Consider the following 15,014-nt stretch of genomic DNA (forward strand, 5'->3'; position numbering starts at 1 on the left):
ATTGGTTTAATCAAACTTTCTTATATTTAGGCTAGATAAAATTAAAGCTTGTATTTTCTCTTCTTTGTGACTCGTAGATATGCTAAACAACCAAATATTTTTTGTTTTTTTAGAAAAGTAAATAAAAAAAAATTAGTTTGCATGTATAATCCATTTTTTTTTATGAAGGAATCCACTTTTGCAAATCAGTGGCTTTGAGTAACTCAAAAATATTAGCATGAGTTTTAGTTTTAAAAGTTTAAATTATCTTTTTTTAATTCCCTATAATTAAGTTTGTTTATCATAATTCTTTATTTGAATTAAAGGAAAGGTTTACCCCTACTTATTCTTATTACAATTACCCTTGGCTTTGTTCAAGAAGGGTTCTTCCAAGTCCACTAGTTGGCATTAAGGTTACTCCAATGTCTTTGTATTCATAAAGGATACTAGCTTGGGGGTGTGCACACTTAGGATCCGCGGATCAAGGAAAGGGTTTAAGTTAAGTTCTTATATTATTATTTTCCACTTTTAATGGAATTATTAAAGGAGATATATTCTTTGGTGTAACGTGAATTTAATAATGGATTGATCTTATCTTTTGTTATCACTAGAATTGTGAAATAAAGCATGTTTATGAAAGTATGTGAATTATATATTTACAAGTTTACAAGTCTTGCACGTAATTGTACTCAGTATTTCAACTGACTCGTATTTCCTATTTGTTTTGGCTTTGCCCTACTTTCCTTACGGGAGTAGTTTGCAGGTCTATTGATGATTCATGATGCATGGGAGGAACCTTTTGGGTCATTAGAATTAGATCACTATTTTAGTAGTCTTTAGACTTTTCATATTAGTATTGTGGTTTTTGGATAATAATATTATTTTTATAAATAAAGTTAGAAGTTTGCTGCATATTTGTGTATCAAGTTATAGTATTGCCAAAATATATTTATATTTGGTGGTAATACCCTTAAGTTTCTCCAAGTATTTTACGAAAGTATAAGTTTTTAACTTGGAGAAATTTGGGGGTGTTACAGCTTTGAAGAAGTCTTGGAAGGGAGACATCAGTATGTCTAAGTTTACTAACTCTCTCTGGAAGGAGTTCAACAAAACCGGCTCTAAAAAAAGGACGGATACTTTGGTTAGTTTTTTTTTTAACGGCCAGAACAGGCTGATTTTCCTCGGCCTGGACCCTTCGTCCAGAGTATATGACCTGTACTTGGGAGGAGTACCTTCAAAAGAGATATGTGGCCACCGTGGTCGTCCTTACCTCTGAGGCCATGTTCAGTTTTAGGACGAGACTCTTTCCCAAAGGGAAGGCGACCAGTGATCTTTTGGCCGACTTCCTTCTTCGGGTGGCCTTCGTCTGGAGATTGAGGCCCTTGTCTAGTTTTAGGACGAGGCTCCTTCCTAAAGGGAAAGGGACCAATGGTATTTTGACCTGCTTTCTTCTTCAGGTGGCCTTCGTCTAGGATTGAGACTTTGGTCTAGTTTTAGGACGAGGCTCCTTCCCAAAGGGAAAGCGGCCAACGGTCTTTTGGTCAGCTTCCTTCTTCAGGTGGCCTTCGTCTGGGGACTGAGACCTTTGTCTATTTTTAGGATGAGGATCTCCTCTTTTAAGGAGGACAGTCAGTCCTTTTGACCTCTACTTGCTGACTACTTCATGCCGACTTCCTTCTTTAGGTGGCCTTCGTCTGGAAAGCAAGTTAAAGCTAACTATGCATTTTTTTGTTTTCCTTGTTTCTTTCTTAGACGATCGATTTTCTAACTTGTGTTCTTTTCTTCTTTTTTCAGAAAAACGCCCCAACGTCTAAGGCGTTGGCAGAGAAGGCGACCATCAAAAAGAGGCCAGCCACAACGGGGGAAGCTCTTCCTCCCAAAAAATCTAAGGGCTTCACGGCTAAGAAGAAAGGCGAGTGCCCATCCCTTCCGAAGGTTGAGAAACCTCCAAAGACGAAAGAGACAACAACCATCGTTCCCTTTGTCGGGGACGGGGCCCAGACCCCCTCTACATAAATAACCATCAAACAGCCGGATGCGACTAAGAAGGAGGGCTCGGCCTTTAATGGCCTGATAAGAGGTTTTTAGTGTGTCGTTAGGGCACTAAGAACCGCTTTCCAAACAATATTTATAGTCCTAACAAGGAATTACTAAGGGAATAGTAAGGGCAAGTCAAGGGTCGATCCACAGGGAAATAGGGATTGGTTAAAGTCTATCAAGTCTAGACTACCTAATTGAAGGGTATTTGGGGGTTTGAAAGAGTTTTGGTATCTATTAAGTCTAACTAATAGCACGAACAAGCAAATAACACGAGTTTAAATATCAGATAAAAGACACTAGAGTTAAGGCTACTAGTATGAATAAGAATAGCCAATGAATGCTAACGCGATTGTGATGTACGGAGATGATTATGCAAGGTTTAGTTTCCCTCTAAATTACTTGAGTCCTCTCTCGAATGGTCCTCAAGAATAATCACTTAATCAATCAACTAAATCCTCTCTCGAATGATCTTTAGTCAATTGATTAAGAGATTCAATAAGTTCGGAAAACACCTAAAAAAGGATCCCCATAATTTCTACCCAATATCTTAGCCTAGAAATTAAGTTGATTCTTGGGGATGATAAAAGAGTTCAAAATTTGATAGGAACATTTGAAATCAGAATACCAAAGTATAAATGTGATCAATATCTATCCTAAGGTTTCAAAACACCAAGATCAATGCATAAACTTCTCTAAACATCACAATCACATCAACATCATATTTAAAACCCTAATTCATACTTTCACCCTAACCCTAGATTATGAAACTACTCACTAATCATGGAGTTAAAGCAATTAAACAATGAATCTATGACTAATCTAAGGCTAAACATGATTAAGTAATGATTAAACTAATGGAAATTGCAATTATGAAACTAAGAGAATGAAGATCTAAATAATCTAAGAACAAAAACGAACACCAAAAGAATGAATTAAAAACTGAAACTTTGAATTAAGATGAATGAAAAGTACCTTCAATATCAATGGAATCACAAACTATGATCACTAATCTCAATTACCAATGAAAACTCAAGTGTTTTCTCTCTAATACAAAACCCTAGAATGTTGTGTAAAAAAACCTAGAATAAAACGTAAGTCTCTAAAACTAAAAGAAAAAAGGTTTTAAATGAAACGGAGAGTTTTTCCGGAATCGCATGGTGCGGGCGCACCATAAGGGTGTGCGGGCGCACCATACGTCAGGTGCGGGCGCACCTGACCCTTCTGCCTCAAGGTGGAAATCCTCCGTAGATGGTGCGGGCGCACCATGGGTTGGTGCGGGAGCACCAGACACAGGTGCGGGCGCACCTTGTGCTTGGTGCGGGCGCACCAATGTCGTCTGTTTTGTGCTCCAAAATTGGTCGATGGTGCGGGCGCACCAGTAGCGTGTGCGGGAGCATCATCGTGTGCGGGGCATACCAAGCGCACCTCAAGCGCACCTCAGGCTACCTCTCAGCCTCTAGCTCGTTCCCTTGTGCCATGTCGCGCATTTCTCGGCCCCGAAAAGGGTCATACTTGCAATAGAAACACGAGCAAACATGGTGAAAGCATATGTGCTAGAAATTCGATCAAAATAGATCGAAAATCTAGCAAAATGTCACTATGATCAAGTATGATCAAGTGAATGAAATAAAAGGGAAAAGTGAGGAGAAAGAGGGAAGAAAAGGGGAAAAAGGGAACCAAAACAAGCCAAAAGGAAGCCATAAAGTGCGTTAAGAACGCACTTATCAAACTCTCCCAAGCTTAGCGTTTTGCTTGTCCTCAAGTAAACCAAGAGTGAGAATGAAGGAAAGAAGAAGAAAAGGAGAAGAAAAAGAAGAGGGAAACCTGCACCAAACTAACCTATATGCTCTAAATGCAAGGTTACAAGCATGACATGCAAGCTAAATGAGTTCATAGCAAGATTTAGGAGACCAACCAAACACAAGAGGGAAGATGATTATGAAGCACAAGAGTGACTTTAAGGTCTCAATCCACCGATCAACCGAGTCTTTTTGAAAGAAAGCCTTCCAAGAATGATTTCTCTCTCTTCTCCACTTCCAAGACCCAAGTTTGACTCCTCCCTAGGGATGCTCAACCATAATTGCTCGCCTCTACCACGTTTTGATGACCCTCATCATGACTTGCACAAAATCTCGCCCGCCACTACTAAATAGATCAAGTCTAATCTAGAAGTCAAAAGGGAGTTTGTTAAGGTTGTAACGGGGCTAGGTTAGGGGTGTGGATTATATTCTAGGAATGTGGTGCAAAAAGGGTAAGTGGAGTACAAACTAGGGGTGAATACTCCCCCAAGCTAGTCCTAACACCATTCTCGATTAAAGAAATCTCACACATAGCCTTGAATTTCACTTGTTTCTTTTTCACTTTGTGAACTTTTTCATTTTTCTCATCTATTTGATCTTTCTTTCTTTTCATTTTCAATAATAAACCAAATCAAACAATAAGAACTTTCTTTCTTTTATTTCTTTTGTCTATCTTTTTCACAAATTTTTTTTCTCAACTTTTGCGATCATACAAGCACATTAACTCACTTTCAACCAAGACTTAATATCAAAACAACTTAACTCAACACAAACTACACATGCACTCCACTTTGGGAAAGTTTGGCCATGACTCATTATGTGGGTTAAGCAAAAATAGGATAGAAAGGCTCAGATGGGTTGAGAAGTGAATATTATGCAGGTATTCAAGATTTTGGTTTTGTATCTCCTATTACTAGCAAAAGAAACGCCCTAAATCATTCTCCTAGAGGCTCGGTCTTATGTAATCTTGGGGAGCTAAAATGCAAGTCACAAGTTATGCGATCAATGGTGAGGGTTGTGAGTGAGTCTTACGAGGTTCTTGGCCCTCCTTCAGGATTTGTCGCACAAGGGGCAAGGCAATCCATTCATCCAACTCGCCTAATTTCAAAGAGACTACCAAAAGTTATCATTTTCAAGAGACGCTTAAAGTCACAACAGGGCTTCCAAAATCATCAAGTCTAATATAAGGAAGGTCTTCCAATCAAGTCATGAACACTTTTAGCCACCAATCATGCATGCAACCAAGCTAACCTAAATGCAGAAAAAAGAAGGAAAAGAATAAAAGAGGAAAATGTTTTTGTTGTTTTTTTTTTTGTATATGCAAAGCAAAACAAAATTACCAAAGCAAAGCTGTACAGGTGAAGAGAAGTCAGCAGGGGTGGGGGAAGTCAAAATCAACAGACAGGATCAATCACCAACTGATACCGAAAACCAATGGGAACCCTAAATTCTAACCATCGATGACCCCAAAACTCCCAAAGATATAGACATACATGCAAGTCCCACAAGCTTAAGCAAAACTCCGCGCTCGGAGTTGCAAAAGGAGGGAGAGGGAGGGGGGTTATGAAAAGCTCCTAATAGTTCCCACCATTACCCCCTTCGGGAGGGGGTAAGGAGGGAAATACCCACCAGAGTACCCGTCAGGATAGTAAGACGGGTAGTGGGGATAAGGACGGAAAGAAGGTTCCTCAAACGGCCCTTCTTGAGGGTCGAAGGAAGGAGGATAGTGGGGATGGTTAGGGAAGGGAGGCTCATGTCCGGAGCGGACATTGGCGAGCTGAGAGCGCCAAGCCACCCTAGACACATGGTCAAGGTCGGTGCGGATACCGGCAAGAGTAGCAATAACCGCACGGTGATTGGCCTCCTGAGAGGCCTGCATCTGGGCTATGGCCGCCATGACGGAGCCCATGTCGAAGGATTGAGAGGAGGAAGCTTCGGCCACCTCACTCTCAGGAATGCGGTGGTCGGGCCTCGGACCTCTCGAAACGCGTGGAATGCGCTCCGTAGGGGTGGGCTCAGGGACAGCCCGTGGGATGTCATGGGAAGGGGAACCCGCCAACGGTTTTCACAGTTAGCGGGGAGGTCCCAGATGAAGTCGAACCCTATAAAACAGTGAGGTCGCCCCCCCCAAGCCAAATGCAGTTTTCCTTCTGGTAATTGCGCAGAAATTTCATCTGCTGCAGACTGGCACCATCCAATTTGTTGGACTGACCAACAGTAGGCACGTTAGCTTCCAAGCGAGCCAGGTCATCGTCCAACTCGAGGTAGGATGCTAGCCGGGTGACCATTCCACCACAAACGATCTCCCCAGTTACCGTAGTGCCCCCCGGAATCTCCTGCAGTCGGTGAAGGAGGAGAGCAGCAAAGTTAATGCGGGCTCTATGGTGGGCCCCGTCAGTGGCCAACCAAAGAACCAGCAGCTCGTCCTTCCTCAACTCCCCGACTTCCTGTTTAGGAAAGATGGTGTAAACCAACATCCTATGGAAGTAACGGAGAGCAAGATGGATGATCTCCGACACTTTGCACGAGTTCGTCCGAAACGGAGTCGTGCCGTTGGTGATCTTTGCCCACCATTCTTGCTCATTGTATCCCTGCCAGATGGTGCCCAAAGGGGCATCACAAGGAGCTCGAGAATCCATCCCGAATGCCTCATAAAATTCGTCAAAAGTGAGTGTTCTAACTTGATTAAACATACGAAACTGAATAGTTAGAACACCCGTGACCGTACTTATGTTCAACGTACACAAGAATTCGAGAGTGAGTTGATCATAAGTAGGTTCATGGATGTCAAGGAAGTCCGATAGCCCGACATTACCTGCCATCTCCTTTATCATCGTTTCGATGTTAAGATAATTACAGGTAGTGTAGTCATAGAACTTTGTTGGACGAAGTGTGCGCTCAGAAAGTTGCGTAAAAATTTGTTTATGAGCGGCATTGGGGAATTTCAGAGCATATAGGGGAGGGGGATTAGAGCTAGACGAGGGTCCTTGTGAAGAGGACCCAGTTTTTGCTCTCTTAGACCTAGAGGAGCCTTCTCCACTATTTCTTCCTATGGTGGTAAAAATTTTTGTTTTGCAAAAGGAGAAGGATAAGTGATGATCTGCTGCAACGACACACCACAGAACGGACTCTCCACACAAAGAAACACACAAAAAGAAAAATCAAACCACACAAAAAGGAAAATAAAAAACTAATCCTAAAATCTACCAGCTAGCCAACCACAATCAATAGCAACCAAGTTGCTAACAAGCAAGAGTGTCACCACACAAAGAGACTTTAAAGCCAAATTCTCCAAACCAATCACAATTAGTGCACAAGAATCAACAACACCTAGAAATTCATGCAATGTGGTTCACAAAAAGTCAGAATAGTATGAATTTATGACAAACCACATAAAATTGCACTTGTTCACCACATCATCAAACACAGATATGAGCAAAGTTCATGAATAATCAAGAAAGATAAGGAAAACAAGCATGCAATCTAAAAGAAAACACACTAGAACTCCAAATTACTAGATTTTTGATGAAAAATCAAGGATTAGAAGAGAGTTACCAACATGGAGATGAAAATCCCCAAATTTGAAACCCTAGAAATTCAAAACCCTTGCAAAGCCCCAATTTTGGTGCTCTTGAATGTTGTAGAGAGGAAGGTGATGAAGATTCCGGTGAAAATTGCCGTTGAAAGTCGCCGGAAAATAGTAGTGGTGGCCGGATCTAGAGGGGAGGAAGAGAGAGAAAGTGAGTGAGCTTGAGTATTTTCAAAAAAAATGAGGAGGAATAAGGAAGGAGGGCCGAAAAATCGAGGAAACAGCCCGTGTTTGGTGCGGGCGCACCTCGTCCTGGTGCGGGCGCACCAAACCAAAAAAAAACTTCAGAACACGTTTGGTGCGGGTGTACCATGAATAGGTGCGGGCGCACCAAACCGTCTGTTTTTTTCTCAAAATTGCAAAGGAACAGGTGCGGGCGCACCAAACCTTCTGTTTTTTTTGGCAAAAAGTTTTCGAAATCTGGTGCGGGCGCACCTTGTCGAGGTGCGGGCGCACCAAATGTTTTTTCGAAACCTTTCCACAGGTGCGGGCGCACCTTGAGGAGGTGCGGGAGCACCTAATCTTCTGTTTTTTGGCAAAAAAATTTCGGAATCTGGTGCGGGCGCACCAAATGTTTTTTTTTTCGAAATTTTTCCACAGGTGCGGGCGCACCTCGAGGAGGTGCGGGAGCACCTTTTCTTCTGTTTTTCTCATAAACATTCTTAAAACATGGTGCGGGCGCACCCCAAACTGGTGCGGGCGCACCGTGCTCAGTTTTCGAAATTCACCCTTCTCCAATTACTCCTTTCTCACTCCATTTTTCAGAAAAATCATATGTCTCAAAGTAGCTCACACAGCCAGCTGATCGATCATAAGTCTAACTAACAATCAAAAGAAAAATAAACTAAAATATAAGAAAGGGAAGAAGAGAAACGGGTTGCCTCCCGTGTAGCGCTTGTTTTAAGTCATTAGCTAAACTAAAAAGGAAACATCCATCATAAGAGTCGCTCAGGTGAGCGAAGAATCAAGCAACCAATGGAACCAACGACATGAGAATCATGGTAGAGCTTCAATCTTTGACCGTTCACCCAAAATGGACCGTTCTCACCCATAACTTCATAAGCTCCGTACGGAGTAGTCTTCAACACGGAGAAAGGACCCGACCACTTGGACTTTAACTTTCCGGGAAAGAGCTTTAGTCTTGAGTTGAACAACAAGACTTTGTTCCCAACCCGGAATTCTTGTTGTTGAATCCGGCGATCGTGCCATTTCTTCATTTGCTCTTTGTATAGTCTAGAATTCTCATACGCGTCAAAACGAAGTTCTTCCAGCTCTACTAGCCTTTCTTTTGTAGCTTCTCCCGCCAAGTGAAGATCCATGTTGAGCTCCTTAACTGCCCACCAAGCCTTGTGCTCCAGTTCAACCGGCAAATGACATGCTTTGCCATATACAAGGCGGTAGGGAGTGGTGCCTATTGGTGTCTTGAAAGCCGTGTGAAGAGCCCAAAGGGCATCATCAAGCTTCAAAGAGTGATGTGTCATATTTTTATATAGGTTTTAGTTGTATTTAGGTTGCATTCTAGGAACATTTAGGTTTATTTTAGTTCATAATTGCACGCTTTTACTTAATTTGCGAAATATTACTCCTCTTGTACGTTTTTGGTATTCCTTGATGAATTTCAGATATCGAGAACATAATTGGAGCATTATTGGGCAAGCTTGAGTACTTAGGATCAAACGGAAGCAAACTACATTGATAAGGATCATTTTGGATGTATTTGAGTGCAAATTGGAGCTCAATTGGAGTTGAAATTCGTTGATATAATTTGTGGAAATTGAGTCATGCTCACTCTTTTATCGATAACTTCTGACTCGATGCTGATATTGGGCTGATTCGAAAGGCATTGGAAAGTAGGCTTGAAGAGCTTTCCAACGATAGGCTGCACGGCCCAAGGCGAGTTATATTCTAGGAGATATGGGCCTTGCAAGTTGGCCTAGTTTTGCTGAAATTTCCTGGACACGCGGACTGCACGATTTCGGACTCTTAATGATTTAATTAGATCTTCCTTATCTTGTAATTAGGGGAGGGGCCACGAGTATAAGGGAAAAAGATTAATTTTTAGAGATTTAGAGAGAGAGATAATGTGAGTTTTACGGGGCTTTTTGGCTTCTTCACGTTTTCATCACGTTTTGTCCATACTTTCCTCAAGTCTTTGTTTTCGACATTCAAGTTTGCAATTTCATCAATTAATTCAAGTATTATTTTCTCTTCTCTTCTCTATTCTATTTATTATTATTGTTAATCATGCTTTCTTTTAATATTTATTTTGTTTATTCAATCATCATGTGTGAGTAGTTTTCTATTCTAGGGTTAGGTTGAACCCTAACATGAATTGATGCTTGTTTAATTCCCAATTCCCAAACTTGATTAATTTATGATTCATTTATTTTAGGGTTGGTTTTAATTATCAATTTATGACTAGAAATAATATATTTTGAATGTGATTATTTTTGCAACGAAAGTTGAATCTTAATCGAATCTAGAACCCTAATTTAAGATAAAGAAAATCATCACGAAAGTAGTTGATGGAACTTATTAGGATGTTAGGATGCTATGTCTAAAGTCCTTAATTTGCATGACTCCATGAAAATAGGCATGATTGCATTATTAGGGAAGCTATTGATTGATCGAAAGAAATCCTTAGTATTATTAGGGCGCGTCCATCCTATGAGTTATCTATTAGTTAAATAAGGGAAAAGGGATTATTTGTGGTATTAATTCGTGTTAGTGGGGACACTTAAACCTAGATGTCTTTAGTCTTTGATTCACTCTTCATAATTTCATTTGCTTTTAGTTACTTAGATTAGTTCATCATCACTTATATTGATTACTTGCTTAGTATTAATTAGAGTCAATTTAGCTACTTTGAATCAGTTAGTCTCTTGGGATTCGACCCTTACTTGCCCGACTACATTAGTTAGGAGGAATAGTTAGGTTATTTTTATTAGGTACGCGACAAGCCTTTCAAAGAGCAATCCTTCCGTGTCCTATTGACCACTCTCTCAAGGATGTTTTTGACCTCTCGATTCGAGACCTCAACTTGGCCTTGGGTTTGGGGGTGATAAGGAAGACCTACTTTGTGATTCACCCCGTATTTCTTCAATAGTGCTTCTAATTGCTTTTTGGCGAAGTGTGAACCGCCATCACTGATCAACACACGGGGTACCCCAAATCGAGGGAAGATGATCTTCTTCAAGAGCTTGGTCACTACCTTATGGTCATTGGTAGGAGAGGCAATAGCTTCAACTTATTTTGTCACGTAGTCGACCGCAACAAGAATGTACACATTCCCACAGGAAGGAACGAATGGACCCATAAAGTCGACTCCCCAGACATCAAACGGCTCAACCTCAAGAATGTTCTGTTGAGGCATCTCATGCCGCTTTGTGATGCCACCACTCCTTTGACATCTATCACAAGCCACCACAAATTCCCGGGCATCCTTTTGCAATGTCGGCCAAAACATACCACATTGGAGCACTTTAGCAACAGTTTTGCTTGCTCCACCGTGCCCTCCACATGCCAAAGTATGGCAAGACTCGAGTCATCTCATGATTAGGCACACACCGCCTAAACACTCCATCAGCACACTTCTTAAAAAGGAGCGGGTCATCCCAGTAGAACCTTGAAACCTCTTTGAAAAACCGCTTCCTTTGTTGGGAACTAAAACCATGAGGCTCAATCCCACAAGCCAAATATTCGCATAATCCGCGAACCATGGAACCTCACTATTCAGAATGGCGAATAATGCTTCTTCTCTCAAATCGTTCTCGATAGGAATCTCCTCCAGATTATCAAGAGGGAGGCGAGAAAGATGGTCAGCTACCACATTCTCCGTCCCCTTCTTCTCTTTCATCTCAAAGTCAAACTCCTGAAGAAGCAACACCCACCTAATGAGCCTAGGCTTGGCATCCTTCTTACTCATCAAATACCGGACCGCAGAATGATCCGTATACACCACCGCCTTATTACATGTCAAGTAGGACGAACTTGTCAAAAGCAAACTACGGCCAACATTTCCTTCTCCGTAGTTGCATAGTTCCGTAGCATCATCCAGAGTCCTACTTGCATAGGCTATCACATGAATCCTTCCTTGCGTTGCCCAAGAACAACTCCCACTGAAAAGTCACTAGCATCGCACATTAGTTCAAAAGGCAAGCTCCAATCCGGAGCTTGCACAATGGGGGCAGAAGTAAGGGCTTTTTTAAGAGTTTCAAAAGCCTTAGTACAAGACTCATCAAACTCAAAATCAACATCTTTTTGAAGTAGATTCGTCAATGGTTTGGCTATTTGAGAGAAATCCTTGATGAAACGCCGGTAAAAACCAGCATGTCCAAGGGAAACCGTCACCGAGAGTTCGGTGGCGGAAGCTTCTCAATAACCGAAACCTTTGCCGGATCTACTCAATACCCTTTTTCGACACTTTATGCCCAAGACAATGCCTTCCTCGACCATAAAGTGACACTTTTCCCAATTTAGGACGAGGTTCGTCTCTTGACACCTTTTTAACACACATTCAAGATTAACCAGACATGTGTCAAAAGACGAACCACACACACTAAAGTCGTCCATGAACACTTCAATGGAATCTTCAGCATGTCAGAGAAGATTGCTGTCATACACCTTTGAAAAGTGGATGGGGCATTACACAAACCAAAGGGCATCCTTCGATATGCAAATGTCCCATACGGACAAGTAAAGGTGGTTTTCTCTTGGTCATCCGGATGAATGGGGATTTGAAAGAATCCGGAATAACCATCAAGAAAACAGAAGTGTGAATGACAGCAAGCCTCTCCAACATTTGGTCAATGAAGGGAAGGGGGAAATGGTCTTTTCGGGTGGATTTGTTCAGTTTTCTGTAATCAATACAGACTCTCCACCCAGTGACAGTCCTAGTTGAGATTGTTTCTCCTTTCTCATTCTCAACTATAGTCATGCCTCCTTTTTTTGGAACCACGTGAATCGGGCTCACCCACTTGCTATCTGAGATAGCATAGATGATTCCCGCGTCACGTAGTTTCAAGATCTCCTTTTTCACAACCTCTTTGAGGTTGGGATTGAGCCTTCTCTGATGCTCGATGGAGGAGGCATTACTATCGATGAGATGGATACGATGCATAGCAAGAGAAGGGCTTATCCCCTTAAGGTCATCAATCGAATACCCAATGACATCTTTATATTTTTGCAAAATTCCAATCAGTTTGATATAGAAATGTCATCAAGACTCGAATTGACAATAACGGATAAGTCATGCATCATCAAGAAAAACATATCTAAGAGAGGAGGGAAGGGTTTGAACTCTACCTTGGGAGGAGGCTTAGAACACTCCTCTTTATCAGTGGATGATGTAGCTAGAACCTCAAACGCCTCATCTTGCGTTTCATCTTCCATGTCCAAGCTAAGGGTGTCGGTAAGTGTAGCATACAACTCGTCCCAGAATTTCCACACTCATGGGTCCTCTACCTCATCTTCCACTAGGCTTACCCGGCAAATTTCTCCATCATAGGTCTCTTCAATGTCTTAGAGAACTCAAACACCACCCGCTCATTAGCTACCTCAACCGTGATTGTGTCGTTTTTCAGTTTATCACGGCACCCAAGTCTTTAGAGCTTCTCTTCCCAGAATAAGAGGAGTCTCAGGATCTTCCTCCATATCCATCACCACAAAGTCGCATGGTACAAACACATGCCCAACTTGAATCGGTATATCCTCCAACTCACCACAGGGACTCTCACAGTGCGGTCCGCAATTGAATCGTTTTGCGCGTAGGATGAAGAGGAAATTTAGGTGTCTTTGCAATAGAAAGGGGCATCAAATTGACACTTGCTCCAGATCGGCCAGTGCACCCTTAGGCTCTAATCACCTATCTTCACCGGCAAGGTGAAACTCCCGGGATCTCTTTGCTTCTTGGGCATAGTTCGTTGCACAAGAGCACTCACTTGGTAAGGTAGGGAGATAAGCTCATCTTCAAGTTTTCGCTTATTGGAGAGGATCTCTTTCAAGAACTTAGCATAAGCTGGCATTTGAGACATAGCCTCAAGGAATGGGATGTTGATTTGCAGGCTCTTCATCACATTAAGAAATTTAGTGAACTTGTCACTCAACTTTCTCTCTACCAACCTATGAGGATAGGGAACCGGAGGCACATATGGTTTGGTTGGTGGAGGTGATGGCAATGGGTTTTTGTCACCAACTTGAACATATGACTCATCTTTTTCCTCAACTCCTTCCTTCTCAGTTTCCTCAGCTTCATCCTCCTTCTCAACAACCTCTGCTTCTTCATCCTTCTCTAACTCCCCATTCGCATCTTAGGACCCGCATAACTTGTTCCCGACCTCAAATTAATGGTTTTGGCTTGATGGGGGTTTGGGTTAGGAATGGGTTGGCCGGAAGTTGATTTGTGGGGGTTGAGGGATTTTTCTCAGCTACTTGGGCAATTTGGGTTTCAAGCATTTTGTTGTGGGCTTGTAGCTCTTGAAACCTTTGCTCATGGTTTTGGAGAATTTGGTTCATGGATTGGAGTTGTTGGAGAATTTGGAGAGAGGTTGGATCGGAGATGGTGAGGTTCGGGATTTTGTTTGGGGAATGGAAGATTGGAGGGAGGTTTTGGGTTGTTGGTCCTTTGATGTGGAGCTTGGTAAGTGTTGGACCCTTGTGAGGAGGAACCACCTTGGTTATAGTTTTGGTTTTGGTTATACCCTTGCGCAAACCCTTGGTTGTGAGCTTGGTTGTACCCTTGTTGAGGTTGATTCCATCCTTGTTGAGGTTGGTTGAATCCTTGGGTGTAGTTTTGTTGAGGTTGTCTCCAACCTCCTTGTTGATTGTTCCTATACCCTTGGTTTCCTTGATATCCATCTCCTCTTGAATTATTCCCCCATGCCACGCGAATGGGTACCTCCACAATAGAAGTATCATGGTTAGTACCACCACAAATATCACAAGAAAAAGAGTTTACCTGTGAAGGAGTAGACGATGCAAGATTGATCTTGGAGAGCTTCTTGTCGAGTTGGTCCATCTTGGTTGAATTTGATCCATGGGGTCAATTTCAAACTTTCCGCTCTTCTTAGGTTGAGCACCTCTTCGTCTTCCACCCCATGAGTAGTTCTTGATCACTTCCTCAATTGTGGACTCAAGTTGTTCTTGCGGGATCTTAGATAGTTGACCTCCCGCTCCAGCATCAAGGTTGGCCGTGAAATCGGATCAAGACCATCATAGAAAAATCGCATGAGTAGATTCTTGTTGAACTCATGGTGTGGGCATGAAGGATCATCTCCTTGAACCGCTCCCAAGCTTCGGCAAGTGTCTCATCGTTCTCTTGCTCAAATGAGGAGATCTTCCTCCTTATTCCGCAGTCTTCCACTCCGGGAAGTATTTCTTCAAGAAGGCCATTGTGACTTCTTCCCATGTAGTGAGGGAATTAGCAGGCAAGCTCTTGAGCCATGACTTTGCTTTTCCGGTAAGAGAGGACCGGAACAATGCATCTTGATGTAGTCAGGAGAGACATCATTAGTTGTTATCATGGCACAGATCTCAAGAAACCTGTCGAGATGGTCTAGAGGATCTTCATCTGACCCCCCACAAAATTGCTCTACTTTCACCATCCGAGT

The 15,014-nt window shown here is 42.2% G+C and overlaps 1 non-coding gene across 1 annotated transcript; it reads left to right on the top strand.

Annotated features, from left to right (window-relative positions):
- The first annotated feature begins 14,649 nt into the window (after positions 1-14,649).
- Positions 14,650-14,755, top strand: LOC125493888 (small nucleolar RNA R71). Its single transcript, XR_007270215.2, has one exon. It is a non-coding gene; the product is annotated as a small nucleolar RNA R71 (small nucleolar RNA).
- Positions 14,756-15,014: the final 259 nt, after the last annotated feature.

Source organism: Beta vulgaris, chromosome 9, assembly GCF_026745355.1.
Source record: "Beta vulgaris subsp. vulgaris cultivar EL10 chromosome 9, EL10.2, whole genome shotgun sequence".
Lineage (NCBI taxonomy): Eukaryota > Viridiplantae > Streptophyta > Magnoliopsida > Caryophyllales > Amaranthaceae > Beta > Beta vulgaris.